Genomic DNA, 23,233 nt, shown 5'->3' with positions numbered 1-23,233 from the left:
GTTTGACCCGAACGTGTCCCGTTGACCTGCTGACGTCACACTGACGCCAGGCTGACGCAATAATTGATTTTCTGGAATTAATCTAATATAGGAAAATTCCAGAATATAGTTTAAACTTTAAAAATTCATAACTTTTATTCTGTAACTCCAAATCAGACAAATTATATATGAAAAATGATCAGAAAAATCCAATCTATCCATCTGTACTATTTTCATGCATGATTAAACAAGTTAACTTGATGTTTAATACAGAACAAGGAAAAACACTTTAAAGGGCCATGTTTGAGTTTGAAATTTGAATCTTTGATTCAAATTGGTTCAAACCCTTCTGGTCTTAGTTGCATTAGCCCAACACACTCATATTGCTATGTTTCATGCATGCATCATATTGTTGCACATTGTTTGGTGATGGTTGTGTATCGGTGTTCTTTGCGGCAGGTTCTGCCTCCGAGGAGTACCGTGATTACCCTAACGAAGAACCGTATCAGTGCATCGAACCATCAGGCAAGCAACCAACCATTTGATCATATCGATACAATCCCATGTTCTCGCTCCTGCTCTCTTTTACTGCATTAAGACAACGCGTTTCAAACTGCTGTGTGCTACAGTAGTTGAACCCACCTCCTCTGCATGACCTGTCATTGCCACAGTAACTAGATGAAACCCACTAGCATGTGTAGGAGTTGATTGAGCCATATGAATGTGTTGTTCCTACCTTGCTGTGCCTGCTATGCTTAGAGTCGTGTCAGGTCTGGTTCATCTCGGTGATGGGCTAGAGTGAAATGATTATGTCGGTAATGAGAGTGGTGTGGTGAACACGATTTGGTAAAGGTATCGATGAGAGGCCATGTAGGAGTACATGGTGGGTTGTTTCATTGAAGCCGACCTTAAGCACTGAGATCTGTATGTGTGATTTAAGAATCAGCTACTACCATGCATTGGGCCCGAAACCAATGGACCCTCTCGGCTTCTTATTCACCCTAGTTCTCCGTCCAGGAGTTGCAAGTAGTTTCTGGTGTTTGTAGCCTACTGGAGGCCGTGGACAGTGCTGACCATAGGGGTGGGCTGTGATGCGGTAGGTACGTGGCCGGGTGTACCGAATACCCGTTAGGTATCTCGGGAACCCTGTTCACATCGTTCGGGGCCGTATGGGAAACCTCGGCCGGACTCCCTGTGGATGGAACCTGGATAGGCAATAAACCTGGACTGGAGGCTTAGGTGATTAGGTAGGTCGTGGCCGACACCCATGTTGGGCTTCCGCTTGAAGGTTGCCGAGTACATGTCGTGTAAACGACGTAAGTGGTGAGAGCGTGTATGAAGAAGTACACCCCTGCAGGGTTATCATGATCTATTCGAATAGCCGCGTCCGCGGTAAAGGACTACTTGGTTACCTATACAGTTCATAGACAAGTAAATGGAAACTACTAAAAGCCTCAAGATAAGTGTGAGTGCCGAGGATGGCTCTTCCGTAGGAAGATGAAGGTGGATCCTCGGTAGTGTATTGAAGTGGTGAGTAGTGGACTCGTGTACGCAAAACCATTTCAGGTTGGAGTCTCGTAGGTTAGCCTAGCCAAGAGTCAAAGCTGGCTTGCTGCAACAACTCCACCAACCCTTCTTGATAATATGCATGTATGTAGGATCTGATGTAAGTCTTGCTGAGTACTTTTGTACTCATGTTGCTATAATTTACATTTTTACAGAAGACGCTGCAACCCCTTCTGATGGGTTCTACGTAGATGTTGACATCAATGAGTAGGCTATGGCCCAGGTGGTAATCCTGAGCTTGTGAAGTACTACGTAGTATAGCTAGGCTTTCCAAGCCTCTTTTATTTTACTAGTTGTCTGTACTCAGACAAGTTACTTCCGCTGCTAGTTTGTATGACTGTATGACTTGAATGCTGGGTCGTGTGACCCGTACCTTTGTGTATGTTATGTATGGCTCTCTGAGCCTTAAATAAAGTACTTGTGTCGTAGAGTCATGTTGTGATGCCTTGTTGTATTTGCACATATCGAGCATATTGTGTGTATGATTGAAATGCTTGGTATGTGTGGGATCTGACTATCTAGTTGTTTATCCTTAGTAGCCTCTCTTACCGGGAAATGTCTCCTAGTGTTACCACTGAGCCATGGTAGCTTGCTACTGCTCTGGAACACTTAGGCTGGCCGGCATGTGTCCTTCTTCGTTCTTGTGTCTGTCCCTTCGGGGAAATGTCACGCATTGAGTACCGGAGTCCTGTTAGCCCGCTACAGCCCGGTTTACCGGAGTCCTGCTAGCCCAGTGCTACAGCCCGGACCCACTTGCTGATGACCGACATGTTCGTTGCTGGGTCATGGATGCCTGTCCCTGTAAGCCTGTGCCACTTTGGGTTTACGACTAGTCATGTCAGCCCAGGCTCTTTATCATATGGATGCTAGCGACACTATCATATACGTGAGCCAAAAGGCGCAAACGGTCCCGGGCAAAGGTAAGGCGACACCCGTGGGGATACCGTGCGTGAGGCCGCAAAGTGATATGAGGTGTTACAAGCTAGATCGATGTGACATCGAGTCGGGGTCCTGACACTATTTATATGAGAGATATGTTTTATGGTCATGCTCCTATGGTGAATGGTTTATTCATAATGAATCTCGAGCGTATTGCTACACATATTCATAGTGTGAATACCAAAAGATGTAAGGTTGATAATGATAGTCCCACATACTTGTGGCACTGCCGCCTTGGTCACATAGGTGTCAAGCGCATGAAGAAGCTCCATGCAGATGGACTTTTAGAGTCTATTGATTACGAATCATTTGACACGTGCGAACCATGCCTCATGGGTAAGATGACCAAGACTCTGTTCTCAGGAACAATGGAGCGAGCAACCAACCTATTGGAAATCATACATACTGATGTGTGCGGTCCAATGAGTGTTGAGGCTCGTGGTGGCTATCATTATGTTATCACCCTCACTGATGACTTGAGTAGATATGGGTATATCTACTTAATGAAACACAAGTCTGAAACCTTTGAAAAGTTCAAGGAATTTCAGAGTGAGGTTGAGAATCAACGTGACAGAAAAATCAAGTTTTTGCGATCAGATCGTGGAGGAGAATACTTGAGTCACGAATTTGGTACACACTTAAGAAAATGTGGAATAGTTTCACAACTCACGCCGCCTAGAACACCTCAGCGTAATGGTGTGTCCGAACGTCGTAATCGCACTCTATTGGATATGGTGCGATCTATGATGTCTCTTACCGATTTACCGCTGTCATTTTGGGGCTATGCTTTAGAGACTGCCGCATTCACTTTAAATAGGGCTCCGTCGAAATCCGTTGAGATGACACCGTATGAATTATGGTTTGGGAAGAAGCCTAAGCTGTCGTTTCTAAAAGTTTGGAGATGCGATGCTTATGTCAAGAAACTTCAACCTGAAAAGCTCGAACCCAAGTTGGAAAAATGCGTCTTCATAGGATACCCTAAAGAAACTATTGGGTATACCTTCTACCTCAGATCCGAAGGCAAGATCTTTGTTGCCAAGAATGGATCCTTTCTAGAGAAGGAGTTTCTCTCGAAAGAAGTAAGTGGGAGGAAAGTAGAACTTGATGAAGTATTACCTCTTGAACCGGAAAGTGGCGCAACTCAGGAAAATGTTCCTGTGGTGCCTGAACCAATTAGAGAGGAAGTTAATGATGATGATCAAGATACTTCTGATCAAGCTCCTACTGAACTTCGAAGGTCCACAAGGACACGTTCCGCACCAGAGTGGTACGGCAACCCTGTCTTGGAAATCATGTTGTTAGACAACGGTGAACCTTCGAACTATGAAGAAGCGATGGCGGGCCCGGATTCCGACAAATGGCTAGAAGCCATGAAATCCGAGATAGGATCAATGTATGAAAACGAAGTATGGACTTTGACTGACTTGCCCGTTGATCGGCGAGCCATAGAAAATAAATGGATCTTTAAGAAGAAGACAGACGCGGATGGTAATGTGACCATCTATAAAGCTCGGCTTGTCGCTAAGGGTTATCGACAAGTTCAAGGGGTTGACTACGATGAGACTTTCTCACCCGTAGCGAAGCTGAAGTCCGTCCGAATCATGTTAGCAATTGTCGCATTCTATGATTATGAGATATGGCAAATGGATGTCAAAATGGCATTCCTTAATGGTTTCCTTAACGAAGAATTGTATATGATGCAGCCGGAAGGTTTTGTCGATCCTAAGAATGCTGACAAGGTGTGCAAGCTCCAACGCTCGATTTATGGGCTGGTGCAAGCATCTCGGAGTTGGAACATTCGCTTTGATGAGATGATCAAAGCGTTTGGGTTTATGCAGACTTATGGAGAAGCCTGTGTTAACAAGAAAGTGAGTGGGAGCTCTGTAGCATTTCTCATATTATATGTAGATGACATACTTTTGATGGGAAATGATATAGAGCTTTTGGATAGCATTAAGGCCTACTTGAATAAGGGTTTTTCAATGAAGCACCTTGGAGAAGTTGCTTATATATTAGGCATCAAGATCTATAGAGATAGATCAAGACGCCTCATAGGTCTTTCACAAAGCACATACCTTGATAAGATATTGAAGAAGTTCAATATGGATCAGTCTAAGAAGGGGTTCTTGCCTGTGTTGCAAGGTGTGAAATTGAGCTCAGCTCAATGTCCGACCACGGCAGAAGATATAGAAGAAATGAGTGTCATCCCCTATGCCTCAGCCATAGGTTCTATTATGTATGCCATGCTGTGTACCAGACCTAATGTAAACCTTGCCGTAAGTTTGGTAGGTAGGTACCAAAGTAATCCCGGCAAGGAACACTGGACAGCGGTCAAGAATATCCTGAAGTACCTAAAAAGGACTAAGGAAATGTTTCTCGTTTATGGAGGTGACGAAGAGCTCGTCGTAAAGGGTTACGTCGACGCTAGCTTCGACACAGATCTGGATGACTCTAAGTCACAAACCTGATACGTGTATATTCTGAATGGTGGGGCAGTAAGCTGGTGCAGTTGCAAGCAAAGCGTTGTGGCGGGATCTACATGTGAAGCGGAGTACATGGCAGCCTCGGAGGCAGCACACGAAGCAGTCTGGGTGAAGGAGTTCATTACCAACCTAGGAGTCATAACCAATGCGTCGGGCCCGATGACTCTCTTCTGTGACAACACTGGAGCTATTACCCTTGCCAAGGAGTCCAGGTTTCACAGGAAGACCAGGCATATGAAGCGTCACTTCAACTCCATTCGTGAAAGTGTTCAAAATGGAGACATAGAGATTTGTAAAGTACACACGGACCTGAATGTAGCAGATCCGTTGACTAAACCTCTCCCTAGAGCAAAACATGATCAACACCAGAATTCCATGGGTGTTCGATTCATCATAATGTAACTAGATGATTGACTCTAGTGCAAGTGGGAGACTATTGGAAATATGCCCTAGAGGCAATAATAAAATGATTATTATATTTCCTTGTTCATGATAATTGTCTATTGTTCATGCTTTAATTGTATTATCCGGAAATCGTAATACATGTGTGAATACATAGACCACAGTGTGTCCCTAGTGAGCCTCTAGTTGACTAGCTCGTTGATCAACAGATAGTCATGGTTTCCTGGCTATGGACATGGGGATGTCATTGATAACGGGATCACATCATTAGGAGAATGATCTGATGGACAAGACCCAATCCTAAACATAGCACAAGATCGTATAGTTCGTTTGCTAGAGTTTTTCCAACGTCAAGTATCTTTTCCTTAGACCATGAGATCGTGTAACTCCCGGATACCGTAGGAGTGCTCTGGGTATACCAAACGTCACAACATAACTGGGTGACTATAAAGGTGTACTACGGGTATCTCCGAAAGTGTCTGTTGGGTTGACACGGATCAAGACTGGGATTTGTCACTCCGTATGACGGAGAGGTATCTCTGGGCCCACTCGGTAATGCATCATCATAATGAGCTCAAAGTGACCAAGTGTATGGTCACGGGATCATGCATTACGGTATGAGCAAAGTGAATTGACGGTAATGAGATTGAACGAGGTATTGGGATACCGACGATCGAATCTCGGGAAAGTAACGTACCGATTGACAAAGGGAATTGTATACGGGGTTGCTTGAATCCTTGACATCGTGGTTCATCCGACGAGATCATCGAGGAGCATGTGGGAGCCAACATGGGTATCTAGATCCCGCTGTTGGTTATTGACCGGAGAGCCGTCTCGGTCATGTCTACGTGTCTCCCGAACCCGTAGGGTCTACACACTTAAGGTTCGGTGACGCTAGGGTTGTAGAGATATGAATATGCATTAACCCGAAAGTTGTTCGGAGTCCTGGATGAGATCCTGGATGTCACGAGGAGTTCCGAAATGGTCCGAAGGTGAAGAATTATATATAGGAAGTGCAGTTTCGGCCATCGGGAGAGTTTCGGGGGTCACCGGTATTGTACCGGGACCACCGGAAGGGTCCCGGGGGTCCACCGGGTGGGGCCACCCATCCCGGAGGGCCCCATGGGCCAAAGTGGGGAGGGGAACCAGCCCATAGTGGGCTGGTGCGCCCCCCTTGGCCCACCCCATGCGCCTAGGGTTGGGAACCCTAGGGTGGGGGGGCGCCCCACCTGGCTTGGGGGGCACTCCACCCCTTGGCCGCCGCCCCCCTAGGAGATCCCATCTCCTAGGGTCGGCGCACCCCCTAGGGGGCCTATATAAATGGGGGGGAGGGAGGGGGCAGCGGCACCTTGAGTCTTGGAGCCTCCTTCTCCCCTGCTACACCTCTCCCTCTCGTAGTATAACGGCGAAGCCCTGCTGCGGTGACGCCCTGCATCCACCACCACACCGTCGTGCTGCTGGATCTTCATCAACCTCTCCTTCCCCCTTGCTGGATCAAGAAGGAGGATATGTCACGCTGACTGTACGTGTGTTGAACACGGAGGTGCCATCTGTTCGGCGCTAGGATCTCCGGTGATTTGGATCACGTTGAGTACGACTTCCTCATCCCCGTTCTTTGAACGCTTCCGCGCGTGATTTACAAAGGTATGTAGATGCAATCCGATCACTCGTTGCTAGATGAACTCATAGATGGATCTTGGTGAAACCATAGGAAATTTTTTTGTTTTCTGCAACGTTCCCCAACATCAAGAACTCACATATATTCATGAAAACATAATAGGTTCAGATCTGAAATCATGGCACTCGGGCCCTAGTGACAATCATTAAGCATAGCAAAGTCATAGCAATATCAATCTCAGAACATAATGGATACTAGGGATCAAACCCTAACAAAACTAACTCGATTACATGATAAATCTCATCCAACCCATCACCGTCCAGCAAGCCTACGATGGAATTACTCACACACGGCGGTGAGCATCATGAAATTGGTGATGGAGGATGGTTGATGATGACGACGGCGACGAATCCCCCTCTCTGGAGCCCCGAACGGACTCCAGAACAGCCCTCCCGAGAGGTTTTAGGGCTTGGCGGCAGCTCCGTATCGTAAAACATGATGATTTCTTCTCTCTGATTTTTTTCTCTCCGAAAGCAAATATATAGAGTTGGAGTTGGCGTAGGAGGGTTTCCAGGGGGCCCACGAGGTAGGGGGGCGCACCCTGGGGGGGAGCGCCCCCACCCTCGTGGAAAGGGTGTGGGCCCCCTGGTCTTCATCTTTGGCGAGAATTTTTTATTGTTTTTTCTAAGATGTTCCGTGGAGTTTCAGGTCATTCTGAGAATATTTTTTTTCTGCGCATAAAACAACATCGTGGCAATTCTGCTGAAAACAGCGTCAGTCCGGGTTAGCTCCATTCAAATCATACAAATTAGAGTCCAAAACAAGGGCAAAAGTGTTTGGAAAAGTATATGCGATGGAGACGTATCAACTCCCCCAAGCTTAAACCCTTGCTTGTCCTCAAGCAATTCAGTTGATAAACTGAAAGAAAGAAAGAAAAACTTTTACAAACTCTGTTTGCTCTTGTTGTTGTAACTATTTCAAGCCAGCATTCAAGTTTTCAGCATAGATCATAACTAACCACATTTGCAATAATTCTCAAGTCTCATAATTACTCGTATCAATAGCATAATCAACTAGCAAGTCATAATAATAAATCTTGGATGACAACACTTTCTCAAAACAATCATAATATGATATAACAAAATGGTATCTCGCTATCCCTTTCTGAGACCGCAAAACATAAATGCAGAGCACCTTTAAAGAGCTAGGACTGACTAGACATTGTAATTCATGGTAAAAGAGATCCAATCATAGTCATACCCAACATAAATTAATAGTGATGAATGCAAATGACAGCTGTGCTCTCCAGCTAGTGCTTTTTAATAAGAGGGTGATGACTCAACATAAAAGTAAATGGATAGGCCCTTCGCAGAGGGAAGCAGGGATTTGTAGAGGTGCCAGAGCTCGGTTTTGAAATAGAGATAAATTGTATTTTGAGCGGTATACTTTCATTGTCAATGTAACAACTAGGAGATGGCGATATCTTCCATGCTAAACACATTATATGCGGTTCCCAAACAGAATGGTAAAGTTTATACTCCCCTCCACCAACAAACATCAATCCATGGCTTGCTTGAAACAACGAGTGCCTCCAACATACATCAGGTCCCAGAGGGAGTTTTGTTTGCAATTAATTTTGATTTAGTTTGCATAAAGCATGGGACTGGGCATCCCGGTGACCAGCCATATTCTCGTGAGTGAGGAGCGGAGTCCACTCCTCTTGAGAATAACCTGCCTAACACGGAAGATAAGGACAGCCTTGGTTGATACATGATCTAATCGAGCATACAAAACAGAATGTTTATTTGAAGGTTTAGAGTTTGACACATACAAATTTACTTGGAACGGCAGGTAGATACCGCATATAGGAAGGTATAGTGGACTCATCTGGAATAACTTTGGGGTTTAATAGATTGGATGCACAAGCAGTATTCCCACTTAGTACAGGTGAAGGCTAGCAAAAGACTGGGAAGCGACCAACTAGAGAGCTACAACAGCCATGTACATGCATTAAAATTAATAAACATTGGATGCAAGCATGAGTAGGATATAATCCACCATGAACATAAATATCGTGAAGGCTATGTTGATTTGTTTCAACTACATGCATGAACATGTGCCAAGTCAAGTCACTTAAATCATTCAAAGGAGGATACCACCCCATCGTACCACATCATAACCATCTCAATAGCATGTTGGCACACAAGGTAAATCATTATAACTCATAGCTAATCAAGCATGGCACAAGAAACTACGATGTCTAATTGTCATTGCAAACATGTTTATTCATAATAAGCTGAATCAAGAACACGGGACTCATCATATTTACAAAAACAAAAGAGGTCGAGTTCATACCAGTTTTTCTCATCTCAGTCAGCCCATCATATATCATCATAATTGCCTTTCACTTGCACGACCGAACGGTGTGAATAATAATAAGAGTGCACGTGCATTGGACTAAGCTGGAATCTGCAGGCATTCAATAAATAGGAGAAGACAAGGCAATATGGGCTCTTTGGTTAATTCAACAATAATGTATATAAGAGCCACTTCAACAATTTAATTATGGTCTTCTCCTACTGACCCCCAAAGAAAAGAAAAGAAATAAAACTATTTACACGGGAAAGCTCCCAACAAGCAAAAAAAGAATGGGAAATATTTTTGGGTTTTCTTTTTAATTATTACTACTACAGCAGAAAAATAAACTACTACTACTTTTTTTGTTTTTCTTAAGGTTTAACAAACACACAAGAAGAAAGGAGGAAAAAGAAAATATACTAGCATGGATATAACAGTGAAAAAGTATGAGCACCGACATCTAGTAATGAGTGTGTGTGAACATAAATGTAATTTCGGTGAGAAATATGTACTCCCCCACGCTTAGGCTTTTGGCCTAAGTTGGTCTATGGCCACGGCTGGCCTGGCGGATATCCATAATAATAGTTGTTGGGGTCGTACTGCGATGAGGAAGGATAGTTGGGATCATACTGTGATGAAGAAGAAGACTCTGACTGCCACTGGCTGACAGTCATCTCTGGATCCCAAGAATAAACAGATTGTCGTGGAGGCTCATCTTGTGGTTCCTGTTCTGGCTCCTCGGTTGGTGCAGGGTTCCGGTAGGCATGAATAGCCGTCAACGGAACAAGATATGTGCCTACAGTCAAATCAAACAAAGAAGGAGCAGGTAAGGTAATAGTCTCGGGATGATGTTTATTAAAGAACAATTGATATTTAAGCTCCCCTGCCCTATTCTTAACAATGAAATCATGTGCCACCATACTTTTATGATCTAGATAAACACGGGGAAGCACCTTTTCTTCCTTCTCAGCATGCCTAATAGGTATGTTAAAATGTGTGGCTAGGTGTGTAGCATAAATGCCTCCAAAGATGGGGCCCTTAGTACGGTTAATCAGATAACAGACAGAAAAATACTATTTTTACTTTATTTCTACTAAATGACAGAAAATATAAAGAGGGTACAGAAGTTTGTGCTTCTAGTTTCATCCATCTCATGCTCATCAAAAAGAATCCACTAACAAGGTTGATCAAGTCTTGTTAACAAACTCATTCCGATAATCATGAAACCTGAGAAATTTCGAATAACACTAAGTTACCTCAACGGGGATATGCACATCCCCAATAATAAGTATATCATATTTCTTCTTTGTAGTAGGAAGAGGAAATTCAAAACCTCCAATTATAATCGATGGAATTTTTCCAATGGAGTTGATACTATGAACTTGAGGTTGCTTCCTTGGAAAGTGTACCATATTCTCATTACCATTAACATGAAAAGTGACATTGCCTTTGTTGCAGTCAATAACAGCCCCTGCGGTATTAAGAAAAGGTCTTCCAAGAATAATAGACATACTATCATCCTCGGGAATATCAAGAATAACAAAGTCCGTTAAAATAGTAATGTTTGCAGCCACAACAGGCACATCCTCACAAATATCGACAGGTATAGCAGTTGATTTATCAGCCATTTGCAAAGATATTTCAGTAGGTGTCAGCTTATTCAAGTCAAGTCTACGATATAAAGAGAGAGGCATAACACTCACACCGGCTCCAAGATCACATAAAGCAGTTTTAATATAATTTCTTTTAATGGAGCAAGGTATAGTAGGTACTCTGGGATCTCCAAGTTTCTTTGGTATTCCACCCTTAAAAGTATAATTAGCAAGCATGGTGGAAATTTCAGCTTCCAGTATCTTTCTTTCATTAGTAATGATATCCTTCATATATTTAGCATAAGGATTTGTTTTGAGCGCATCAGTTAATCAAATACACAAAAAGATAGGCCTAATCATTTCAGCAAAGCGCTCAAAATCCTCATCATCCTTTTTCTTGGATGGTTTTGGAGGAAAAGGCATGGGTTTCTGAACCCAAGGTTCCCTTTCTTTACCATGTTTCCTAGCAACAAAGTCTCTTTTATCATAACGTTGATTCTTTGATTGTGGGTTATCAAGATCAACAGCAGGTTCAATTTCTACATCATTGTTATTACTAGGTTGAGCATCATTATGAACATCAGCATTAATATTTTCATTAGGTTCATGTTCATTACCAGATGGTGTTTCAGCATCAGACATAGATATATCATTTGGATTATCAGGTGGTTCAGCAATAGGTTCACTAGAAGTTTGCACAGTTCTATCATTTTTCTTTTTCTTCTTTTTAGAAGAACTAGGAACATCAATATTATTTCTCTGAGAATCTTGCTTGATTCTCTTAGGGTGGCCTTCAGGATACAAAGGTTCCTGAGTCATTCTACCAGTTCTAGTAGCCACTCTAACAGGATAATCATTTTTCTTACTATTCATTTCATCAAGCACTTCTTTTTGAGCTTTAAGCACTTGTTCTACTTGCGTGGTAACCATAGAAGCATGTTTGCTAACAAGTTTAAGTTCACCTCTAATATTAGCCATATAGTCACCCAAGCGTCTAATCATATAAGCATTTTCTTTTAATTGTCTACCAAAATAAGCATTGAGGTCGTCTTGCTTAAACATGAAGTTATTAAACTCATCCAAGCACTGGCTGGCAATTTTAGTAGGAGGAACTTCAGCTTTATCATATCTATAGAGAGAATTTACCTTTACTACTTGTGTCGGGATATCGGGATCAGGAGGTTCTTCAGTAAATAAAGAATTGAGATTATATATTTCTTCAATAGGAGGTAAATTTCTTAACGTCTTCAGCTTTAATACCTTTTTCTTTCATAGATTTCTTTGCCTCTTGCATATCTTCGGGACTGAGAAATAGAACACCTCCCTTCTTCGGAGTTGGTTTAGGAATAGGCTCAGTAATTGGAGCAGGAGCTGGCTCAGGAGGTGCCCAATTATTTTCATTTGTCAACATATTATTCAATAGAATTTCAGCTTCATCCGGTGTTCTTTCATTGAAAAGAGAATCAGCACAACTATCCAGGTAATCTCTGGAAGCATCAGCTAGTCCATTATAAAAAATATCAAGTATTTCGGGTTTCTTAAGAGGATGATCAGGCAAAGCATTAAGTAACTTGAGAAGCCTCCCCCAAGCTTGTGGGAGACTCTCTTCTTTAATTTGCACAAAGTTGTATATTTCCCTCAAAGCAGCTTGTTTCTTATGAGCAGGGAAATATTTAGCAGAGAAGTAATAAATCATATCCAGGGGACTACGCACACAACCGGGATCAAGAGAATTAAACCATATCTTAGCATCACCCTTTAATGAGAACGGAAATATTTTGAGTATATAGAGGTAACGCGATCTCTCATCATTAGTGAACAGGGTAGCTATATCATTTAACTTAGTAAGATGTGCCACAACAGTTTCAGATTCATAGCCATAAAACGGATTAGATTCAACCAAAGTAATTATATCAGGATCAAAAGAGAATTCATAATCTTTATCAGGAGCACATATAGGTGAAGTAGCAAAAGCAGGGTCGGGTTTCATTTCATCTCTAAGTGATTCTTTGTTCCATTTAATTAATAACCTCTTAAGCTCATATCTATCATTGCAAGCGAAAATAGAGGCAGAAGATTCCATATCAAAAAGATAACCTTCAGGAATAACAGGCATATTTTCATCATCACTGTCATCATCATATTCAGATTCAATAATTTCTTTTTCTCTAGCCCTAGCAATTTGTTCATCAAGAAATTCACCAAGGGGCACAGTAGTATCAGGCATAGAAGCAGTATCATCATAAGTATCATGCATAGCATAAGTGGCATCATCAGTAACATGCGACATATCAGAACGAATAGCAGAAGCAGGTGTAGGTGTCGCAAATTTACTCATAACAGAAGGTGAATCAAGTGCAGAGCTAGATGGCAGTTCCTAACCTCCCCTCATAGTTGAGGGATAGATCTTGGTTTTTGGATCTCTCAGGTTCTTCATAATGATAAGTAGATATAAATCCCAAGTGACTCAAAGAATAGAGCTATGCTCCCCGGCAACGGCGCCAGAAATTAGTCTTGATAACCCACAAGTGTAGGGGATTGCAACAGCTTTCGAGGGTAGAGTATTCAACCCAAATTTATTGATTCGACACATGGAGAGCCAAAGAATATTCTCAAGTATTAGCAGTTGAGTTGTCAATTGAACCACACCTGGAAACTTAGTATCTGCAGTAAAGTGTTTAGTAGCAAAGTAATATGATAGTGGGGGTAGCGGCAACAAAAGTAAAGACAGCAAAAGTAATGTTTTTGGTATTTTGTAGTGATTGTAACAGTAGCAGCGGGAAAGTAAATAAGCGTAAACCAGTATATGGAAAACTCGTAGGCACCGGATCAGTGATGGATAATTATGCCAGATGCGGTTCATCATGTAACAGTCATAACATAGGGTGACACAGAACTAGCTCCAGTTCATCAATGTAATGTAGGCATGTATTCCGTATATAGTCATACGTGCTTATGGAAAAGAACTTGCATGACATCTTTTGTCCTACCCTCCCGTGGCAGCGGGGTCCTATTGGAAACTAAGGGATATTAAGGCCTCCTTTTAATAGAGAACCGGAACAAAGCATTACCACATAGTGAATACATGAACTCCTCAAACTATGGTCATCACCGGAAGTGGTCCCGATTATTGTCACTCCGGGGTTGCCGGATCATAACACATAGTAGGTGAGTATAGACTTGCAAGATAGGATCAAGAACTCACATATATTCATGAAAACGTAATAGGTTCAGATCTGAAATCATGGCACTCGGGCCCTAGTGACAAGCACTAAGCATAGCAAAGTCATAGCAACATCAATCTCAGAACATAATGGATACTAGGGATCAAACCCTAACAAAACTAACTCGATTACATGATAAATCTCATCCAACCCATCACCGTCCAGCAAGCCTACGATGGAATTACTCATGCACGGCGGTGAGCATCATGAAATTGGTGATGGAGGATGGTTGATGATGACGACAGCGAAGAATCCCCCTCTCCGGAGCCCCGAACAGACTCCAGATCAGCCCTCTCGAGAGGTTTTAGGGCTTGGCGGTGGCTCCATATCGTAAAACGTGATGATTTCTTCTCTCTGATTTTTTTCTCTCCGAAAGCAAATATATAGAGTTGGAGTTGGCGTCGGAGGGTTTCAAGGGGGCCCACGAGGTATGGGGGCGCGCCCCCACCCTCGTGGAAAGGGTGTGGGCCCCCTGGTCTTCATCTTTGGCGAGGATTTTTTTTTTCTAAGATGTTCCGTGGAGTTTCAGGTCATTCCGAGAATATTTGTTTTCTGTACATAAAACAACATCAAGGCAATTCTGCTGAAAACAGCGTCAGTCCGGGTTAGTTCCATTCAAATCATACAAATTAGAGTCCAAAACAAGGGCAAAAGTGTTTGGAAAAGTAGATACGACAGAGACGTATCATCTAGCGTACCGCAAAACGGAGGAAACGAACCTCCTACGGTCGAAACGGGGGTCCTATTGATCTGGAGGGGTGTGGCATACCGCAAAACGGAGGAAACAAACTTGTGTTGGAGCGCTACGGTCAAAATGGGGGTCCTGTTCATCGGCAGGGGTGTGGCGTACCGCAAAACGGGACTCCACGGGATACTGTTCATCTCCACCGTCGACCACCTCCAGCCTCCACGGGCTACTGTTCATCAACGGTCGACCTCGTCCAGCCTCCACCTGTGACTGTTCATCCACGGGCTCCTGTTCATCCAGCCTCCACTACGCGCTACTCCACCGGCTACTGTTCAACCAGCCCTCTCAACGGGCTCCTGTTCAACCACTGCCTCCACGGGCTACTGTTCATCCAGCCCTCCACCGTCTACTGTTCATCCTGCCCTCCACAAGGTGGTCCTGTTCATCCTTCCCTCCACGGGGTCCTGTTCATCCAGCCCCAACCGGCTCGATCGATCGGGGTCCTGTTCATCTAGAGGCAACACCACGGGGTCTTGTTCATCCACCCCACCGGGAACTGTTCATCCAAACCCCCCAGCAACGCTCACTGTTCATCCAGAGGCAGTATCGACCGGCTTCAGTTAGCAGCAATAGCGAAGGAATCGCTCGATCGGGTTCAGTTAACAGCCATCGATCGATCGCTCGGGTTCAGTAACGTGTAGCCTGCAGCGCAATCGCTCGGGTTCAGTTAGAGCCCAACGCCTTGCTCGGGTTCAGTTAGAGCCCAACGCCTCGCACCCACGTGCGTACGTGTATGAGAGAAATGCGTATCGCTCGGCCCCGACCAGCCACCGTAACCGGGAACACCCTGATATTGTCCTCACCCTCGCTTCTACCATGGTTTGTTCCGTCATGGACGGCCCAAAGAATGTCATGCAGCTGCGTCTCCGGCCCGCCTAGGACGAAAAGCCCATTTTCCGTCATGATTTTTTGTCATAGAAGTAGGATCCCACCACATCTATGATGATACCGTGTTTTGTCATAATTATTGTCATAGAAGTGTCATAAGTATGACCTAATTTTTTTTGTTCGGCCCAAAATGTCACAGATGTGTATTTTTTTGTAGTGATGGGTCCTTATAGTGAGCTAATAAGACAAGCTACTCCTCATCATCAGAGATATCAATGATTATTGGCTATTTGGATATGGAAGAGGGCGAGGCCTCCACATCGTGGATGCTTCATCATAGTGGTGAGGTGCTTGAGTCGCTCTGGGCACCAACCTGCTGGCTCTCGAGTTGAGGTACGTAAGTGCACGCTGAGAAAACACCCCATAGTCTTCGTCGAAGGCACCGAGGGTGGCCTCGAGAAAACGCCATGAATTATCTTTTGAAGCATCCAACCGTGTCACGACATCAACGCACGAGGCATTGACAGTGGCCTCGATTGCGAGGTGCTCCTCCAAGATATGGGGGTCGGCACGAATGGCAGCCATCGCGACCTCATCCGCGCGTGCGGTCGCGATTTGCTTCTCCGCTGCCAAATGCTCCTTGAGCTCCTGGCTATACTACATGCACCATGGCTTTGGGTGGCGCTTATTTGGTGGAGGGGTCGGTGATTTGGGTGGAAGGTGTCGTGTCGGTGGTCGGGGCATGTGGGATTTGGAAGGAGGAGGAGAATGGGGGTCAGGTGTGGATTACCTGCCTGGATAGACGAGGCCGAGCAGCGTGAAGGAGGGTCGCCGGCGAGGAGGTGACACTACAAGTAAGGAGTGAATGTTTAAACTTGTAAAGGTAGTCGGAAATAGGGGAAATGTGGCTTTTGATAATGTGGAGGGGGCGAGAAGGTAGATATTTCCGTGGAAGCCAAATTTTTTGAATCGGTGCAGCAAAAAAACTGGCGAGCAGTGTCATCAGACATGGTCCCTTATTCAGCACTGTATACGATATGTGAACATCACAAATGATTCATCTAGCTTAACCCATGTGTGATGAGTTTTAACGTGCAATTTTTGGTTCGAATTTCCTTGGTTACAGTGGTCATCCACGTCATTGCATAATTTAGGTACACAAAGGAGACTACAACACACCCACACTTCTTAATCGAGCAAGTTCAGCAATTAAATAGAGCTAGCTGACCTCAAAATTACTCTAACAAATTAAAGAATGGTGCTCTTAATTAAACAAAACAAAGAGTACTAATACGGCTAGTGCTCATCGATCTCCGCCGCCTCCTTCATGCCCAGCTCGCGCCCGACGGTCTCATGGGGAAGGGGCTCCATGTCATCCATCGCACCATACTCGGCAAGCATCTCGCCATCTGTGTCCGCCATCTCTTTGGAAAAGGCCCCCACAAGCTGGGTGTGGACAGCCGCGACCTAGGCTTCGACGGGCTCCGTCGTGGAAAGGTATGCAGTGGAGGAACGAATGGCTGCTCGAATGCTCTCGACGATTGCCAACTCTTCGGCCGTGGGTGGCTGACTATTGTCGGACAAGCTTTGTTCAATTTGTGTAGTGACCGCCATGAGCTGGGCGTGGGCGACCTCGACATGGTCATGGGCGGCCTCTATTAGGGCTAAGGCCACCGCTGCAGAACGGACAGTTGTTGTGGCGCTCTCGCCAGTTGCTATGCCCGAGGAAGATGTTGCTACCGCCACTTGAGGAGCACCTTCTCGCATAAGCCATAGGCGTACTATACTCCACGATGCTCCAAGATAGTTTGTACTTCATCTCACATGGTTGGTGATAATAAACTGTGTGTGATCTACTTGATTTTTCATCTTGATTCGAATTACATAATGGGGTCACGGCGGCAATGGAGGGTGTTTGAATTGCTAGAACTTTTATCTGCAGTGAACATTAAACTATATGTGTGTCGTAAAAAAATTGGAATTATTTAGGGTTCGTTTGGACATTTTATACATTAACTTGGTTTTCTAGCCATTTCAGGTGCACCATTCAACATTAAACTACATGCACATGCTCCAGTGCACCAACATGGGTCGTAAAATCATATATGTGTCCATGGGTTTATGCTTATGTCCCATGCAAGAAATGGGGATGAATTTTGAACACCACGACACCGTGTCTCTCCGACAAACGTTGTGGTACTTGCTTTTGTAATTCTAGTAAATCCAAAACCCATCTGAAATTCATGAACCTTGGCAAGCTATCATGGAATGGCATCAACATGCTGAGGTAAAAAATATTATCCCATTTGGGGCAGGTTATGGTATATGCTTCTCACAAACTAGAGCTTCTCATAAGAAGCCTCATGGTTCCATTAGGGAAACGTGTCACCTTTGTGGACAAAATGATATTCGTCGCCTCTTCTTACTTTCAATTTTTGCTTGGTGTCAACATAGAACAACAGGAGTGTCGTGTTAAATTTTGGATTCTTTTCGGGGATTGTTTGGACATTTTTATATGTTAACTAAGTTTTCTAGGCATTTATGTGCATAATTCAAAATTGAACTACATGCACATGCTCCCGTGCATAAAAACGGGTTGAAAAATGAAATGTGTGTCCTTGGTTGCAAGCTTTGGTCACATGCAAAAAATGAAAAGAATGTCAAACACCTTGACACTGTTGCTCGGCCGCTAACATTGAGATACATGTTTTTAAAATTCTAGTAAATCAAAAACTCGTCTGAAATTCAAGAAACTTGACATGATATCATGGAACGGCATCGACATGCTGTGGTAAAAATATTGTCCCATTTGGGGCAGGTTTGGGTATAAGCTTCTCGCAAAAAAGAGCTTCTCTCACAACAAGCCTGATGGTTTCGGTAGGGAACGTGCCACCTTGGGGGACGAAACAATATCTGTTGCCTCTTCTTACTTTCAAAATTTTTCTCGTGTCAACATAGAAGAACAGGAGTGTTGTGTCATTTTTTGGGACTTTTCGGGGTTCGCTTGGACATTTTTATACATTAACTAAGTTTTCTATGCATTTATGTGCATAATTCAAATTTGAACTACATGCACATGCTCTAGTGCATATAAATGGGTTCAAAATTGAAATGTGTGTCCTTGGTTGCATGCTTAAGGCCCATTTAAGAAATGAGAATGAATGTCAAACACCTTGCCACTGTTGCTCGGCCACTAACATTGATATACATGGTTTTTAAATTCTAGTAAACTGAAAACGTGTCTGAAATTTATGAAACTTGACATGCTAGCACGGAACAGCATCAACATGCCATGGTAAAAATATTGTCCGATTTGGGGAAGGTTGGGGTATAAGCTTCTCACAAACCAGAGCTTCTCACAACAAGCCTCATGGTTACGGTAGGGAATGTTTCACCTTTCTGAACGAAATGATATCTGTTGCCTCTTCTTGATTTCAATTTTTTCTAGTGTCAACATAGAACAGCATGAGTGTTGTGTTAATTTTAGGAATTTTTTGGGGTTTGTTTGGATATTTTTATAAATTAACTGAGCTTTCTATGCATTTCTGTGCATAATTCAAATTTGAACTAGAGGCACATGCTCCAGTGCCTGTAAATTGGTTGAAAATCTAATCTGTGTCCTTGGTTGCATGCCCAGGTCCCATGCAAGAAATGGGAATGAATGTAAAACACCTTGCCACTATCGCTCGGCCACAAACACTGATATACATTTTTTTTAAATTCTAGAAAATCCAAAACTCCTCTGAAGTTCATGAAACTTGGCATGCTATCATGGAGCAGAATCATCATGTTGTGGCAAAAAAATTGTCCAATTTAGGGCAGGTTTGGGTACAAGCTTCTCACAAAGCAGAGCTTCTCACAACAAGCCTGATGGTTTCGGTAGGGAACATGCCACCTTTGGGGACGAAACGATGTTCGTTTTCTCTTCTTGCTTTCAAAAATTTTCTAAGCATTTTCGCAAACCAGAGCTTCTAAGCAGGTTTGGGTACAAGCTTCTCGCAAACCAGAGCTTCTAAGCATTTTATGTGCATAATTCAATGTTGAACTACATGCACATGCTCTAGTGTAGAAAAATGGGTTGACATATCAAATTTGTGCCCTAGGGTGCATGCTTAGTACCCATGCAAGAAATCTGAATGAATTTGAAATACCAGGGCATTGTTGATTGCCGACAAAACATTGAGATACTTTGTTTTCAAATTGTAGTAAATCCAAAACTCGTTTGAAATTCATGAAACTTGGCATACTATCATGGAATGGCACCCGACATGCTGTGGTATTTTTCGTGTCCATTTTGAGAGAAGGCGCACTTGAATAACAGCCAACAAAGGCATTTTGAAACAAATATCTGCCACTTTAACATATCAAACGTTTGTATAATTTAAATCATGTGTGTTATGTTAACCATTCATGTGACGCCACGTGTCTGGCTTTTAATCGCTATAGGAGGTGTTGTGCTGACAGCTGCTTGACTGAACGGGAGGCGTGCGAGCGCAGCCCGGTGCATAAGCTGACCAAGAGGCGTGCAAGCTGTCCTCCAGTGCGCAGGCTCACTAGGAAGCGTGCGAGTTGTATGCTGCGCAGGCTCACTGGGAAGCAAGCCCTTTGACTTCCATGGCTGCCCGCCTTGCTCGCATCCTCTCCATTAATGGCGCCCGAGCCACTGTTTAATATGGGCACCCTTACTGCTCACCTCCCATTCCCCTCCATCCCGCAGACCTCCACAAATGCCATGGTGCAGAAGGATCATCTGCCACTAGTCTTCAAGTTTGGTGAACTCGACTCCGAGCCGGAGGACATAGAAAATAAGGAGGAATGGGGCCTCATGGACATGGCCCTGAATGAGCTGGTCACGGCAGTTCCTGCCCCCGCGCCCCTCCTAGCTCCCATCACCGCGCCTGTGCCAGCGACCATCCTCATAGCATTGATGGGCTGGTCGTCGAGCACTATCGCAGAGCTAGAACTCACGGGCGTCAGCGACGTCTTCATGGACCTGTGCGAGCTCGTCTACATGCCAGTGCCAGTGCTCGTCCCCGTGCCCTTGTGCACCCCTCCACCCACCATGGCACCGATCCACGTGCGCTTGCCTGCACCCGCCGCGCTCGTGCCCATGCGCGCCCCCTCAGCGGCATGGTGCACCGCCATCGACCACTACCTCGCAGCATCGCTAGTTGTCGTCCTCCCCCCTCCCCCCCCCCATCGATCGCGCGATGACATGATGTTTGATTTCCAGGTGAAGAACATTCTATGCTGCCTTCAAGACTTAAACAACGGCTTCCTGGAGGATGACAACGCCGGCGTGGCACCCCGCCTCCGCCGCCGCCAGAAATAGTTTTTTTAGGTTTAATACTATATCTCAATCATATGAATATAAATTCACAGTGTGACTGAATGAAAGATATGGTTTGAATGAGCTTGCGTTTTTCTATCTTAATGTATAGACTTATCAGACGATTTCCTTTAAACAAATAAATGGTTTTTAAATATGAAACACTCAATGCAAACATTTTAGTTAGAACACCCGTAGGAAAACCGACAACTTCCCCAAGAAGCCAAGGGAAAATGTGTCGAGCAGGATTTGTGCAGCTCTTGCTGGTGAAGATTTTAGATAGAGCACCCTTATGCAAAATGAGAACTATGGTCTTCCCCAGTAAGTCAAGGGAAAATTCACAGCGCAGGATTTGTGCATCTCCTCAACACAAACGGTTCAGATTGAATCCGGTATGCAAAGACATACTTCGGCGCTAAGCCAAGAGAAAATGTGCCAAGCAGGATTTTTACATCCCTTCAACGCAAATGGTTGTTTTGGATGACCCATGTGCAACCACGTACAGAGATTTTGGTAAGATTTGCATCTGTCATATTGGGTATATTGCCATTTGTCAAACTGGAAAGATTGACATTTGGTGATCTAGTAATATTGCCGTTTGTCAGCCTTGTAACACTGCGATTTGTGAAAATATACAGCTAAAAATCACTAGCACTATCAAATTTTTGCAACTAAAATTTAGTAATTAATCATAGATTTCATTCATAGATTAAGCAGTCGTTCTTTATAAAAACAGTTCAACTCGACAGCTGAACCGACCAAACTTTTCCCCAATTGTTGCCAACCACGTAATGAAATAGCTAGTTCAACTATATATACTAGCTAATTTTAAGTACATTGTGCAGTTTCACCACATCTATACTCAGATGAACTGAGCAAAATAGCCCCTAAATACTACTACTACGGAGGGGCTTTGTACTACTTCTGGTAGCCTTTCCTCTGCCGAGCGCACTCAGTAAGAGGCAGAGGAGGAGGAGCCTAGCGACGAGCTGGACAAGTGCAATACGCTGCCTGCCGCTGCTACACCTTCAGCGATGCTTACTTTGAACACCCTCAGCGGTGGTTCTCCTTGTAGATCTCCTGATTCCTCACCTGTGCAGAGGTGTGTGCTGTGGCCACGGTGGCGGCAAGGCTCTTTGTGTGCTCGACGAGGCGCTCCTCCTCCCGCGGGAACTCGATGTAGTGCGCAAGGTCGCTGACACACGTGCGGCCCTCCACCTCCGCCTCCCGCCTTCGGGTAGTGGTGGCGGAGCGGGTGATGACCCCGGTGGTCGATGGTGGGGTGGCGGCCATGGCGGCCGGCGATGGGGTGGCGGCCACGACCACCACCTCCCGCCTTCGGGCCGCGGCGGTGGAGCGGGTGATGGCCACGGTGGCCGGCAGTGGGGTGGCGGCCACGATGGCCACCTCCCAACTTCGGTCCTCGGCAGCGGAGTGGGTGATAGCGTAGCTTTTGACGGTGGTGTGGCGGCCGCAACAACAGATAGTGGGGTGGCGGCAACGATAGCTAACAACAGCTGCCGACAGGAAGCGGCAGCGGAGTGTGTGGTGGGTGTTTTGCGCACACGCAACAGGGATGCCACACACACTACACTACGTCAGGGACTGTGTTGCCGCCACGGTGTAGCCTCCCAGGTGGAGGTGTCCTCTGATGACGGCGGAGCGGCTGAGTGACGACGACGGACTGGTGCCATTGGCGATTGTGGGAGAAGAAGACGAGATAAGCTACTGGGAGGGAGGGGAAAATGCAACGCAGGACTCGCCGGACATTAGGATTTATATAGAAGGCCGATAAGCATTGGGATTTTGGGAGATTTTTCTGACTCGGGTAGGAAGATTGCACGGGAACCTGCGCGGTTGTGCGGGAACGAGCTCACCACCGTTTGGCCAAAAGAATGCCCCCGCGCGGTGCTCAAGCTTTCGCTCTAAGCCGTCTGCGGTAGCGGGGGTGACAATACGTGCGAGAGGAGGACGAAAGTACACGTACACATACTGTTAATAAAATAAAAACATTTGCGGTGAAATTACCTACTACCCACATCCTGGTTTATAAGTTGTCTATGTATTTTTGTGCCAAATTTTGACTATAGAATTAACTAATAAAATACGAATGCATGTCGCGAGAGATTTTATCGTTGGATTCGTATTTGAACATAGTTTCCAATTA

This window comes from Triticum aestivum, chromosome 3A, assembly GCF_018294505.1.
Source record: "Triticum aestivum cultivar Chinese Spring chromosome 3A, IWGSC CS RefSeq v2.1, whole genome shotgun sequence".
NCBI classification, from domain to species: domain Eukaryota; kingdom Viridiplantae; phylum Streptophyta; class Magnoliopsida; order Poales; family Poaceae; genus Triticum; species Triticum aestivum.
This window is presented reverse-complemented; position numbering follows the sequence as displayed.